Genomic DNA, 1,423 nt, shown 5'->3' with positions numbered 1-1,423 from the left:
ATATGGATGCTACTAAAATGCGACTGATGAACTCCCCTTTCATCTTGTATTTATCCTATTTTCTTTGAAAACCTTCCTGTTTAGTAGCATTCTAGAAATTAATTGTAACAAAATTAGTTTTTATAGTTTTTTTTTTTAAGTTTTAGTGTTGTGACTATCCCGCAGGTAAAAACTCGTATTTCTCAAACTCAGAATATATAAATGTGCTAACCAGAATAACTTAGTTTTTAATTGTTTATTTGTGGTTTTAACAATTTTTACAAATTTTAGGTGCCCTGTCAAATATATCTGGTAAGGTATAACTTTTTAACGATAAGCTTTCCACAAAAAAAAAATAAAATATTTTTCTCATCTTCAGGGGGTTGACTTTTCCTGATATACAAACTTTAAAATTTTTAGCGTACCGTAAATTTTTTTCGACACTGAAAGGGTTAATATAGTTTTCAAATAAATAATTCCCTTAATTCAAGTCGATTTTGATTTTTTAAACAGGTGGCAACCCTCCCCCATGAGTATGGAATTGATTTTATATATATATCTATACCAAGTTCCAGTACTCTATCAAAAATATTTCCTGAGATATGTATGCGGTATGAAAAATTACGTTTCTATAGGAGATGCCACGCCCCCTCGTCTAATCTAGATTGAATCTATCCTATATATTAAGTTGGGCTAAATGACACCTGTGTACAAAATTTCGTGAAGATCGATTGAGTAGTTAAAGCGTGAAAGTGTAAAACTTAAACAGACGGCAGCGTTGATCCGGACTAACTCGGACTTAATCCGGATCAACTGCCGTTAATTCCCGAGTTGATCCCGATCAACGCTGCCGTCTGTTTATGCTTTAGCAAATAAACAAACTCACTTTCGGATTTATAATATTGGTAAGGATACCACTATAAATAGGGACGCTAAAATGACACAAAAAGACGCCGAGACACGTAAACTTAATTTTGGGTCGTATATTACGGATTTATTAATCGTTTTTCTAGATGAGGTAATTTTCCTTAGCTATTTCAAGTTTGAATTGCGAATGATAAGAATTCAAACATTATCGTGGAAAATGTTACTCATACGCCATGTAGGAGTATGTACGAGTGCGTCCATGTTCGATGTGGTGTATGAGCAGCATTATTCCTTGGCCCTATTTCACATAAAAAATTATTGCACATTTTCATTTAACCAAGGCTTCGGAGCGGAGCGAAGCCAAGGATTTTGGCTACAGCGGAGCTGGAACAAAGAGCTAAAAAAATTCATTTGCTCCTTAAGGAAAATTAAATTTGCTTATTTTTTCATTTTTGTTTTCAGTACAACTGTGTTAAATAAACTTTCATTTTACTTGGCAATACTGTACATTGCACAACGCCCAGCAGTCAGGGATAATTGCCACGCCAATTTGAACGGCGATGAAAAAACAATGACT

The sequence above is a fragment of the Rhagoletis pomonella genome, unplaced genomic scaffold (genome assembly GCF_013731165.1).
Source record: "Rhagoletis pomonella isolate Grant_MI unplaced genomic scaffold, Rhpom_1.0 Rhpom_scaffold_00002, whole genome shotgun sequence".
Lineage (NCBI taxonomy): Eukaryota > Metazoa > Arthropoda > Insecta > Diptera > Tephritidae > Rhagoletis > Rhagoletis pomonella.
Note: the sequence above shows the minus strand (reverse complement) of the source record.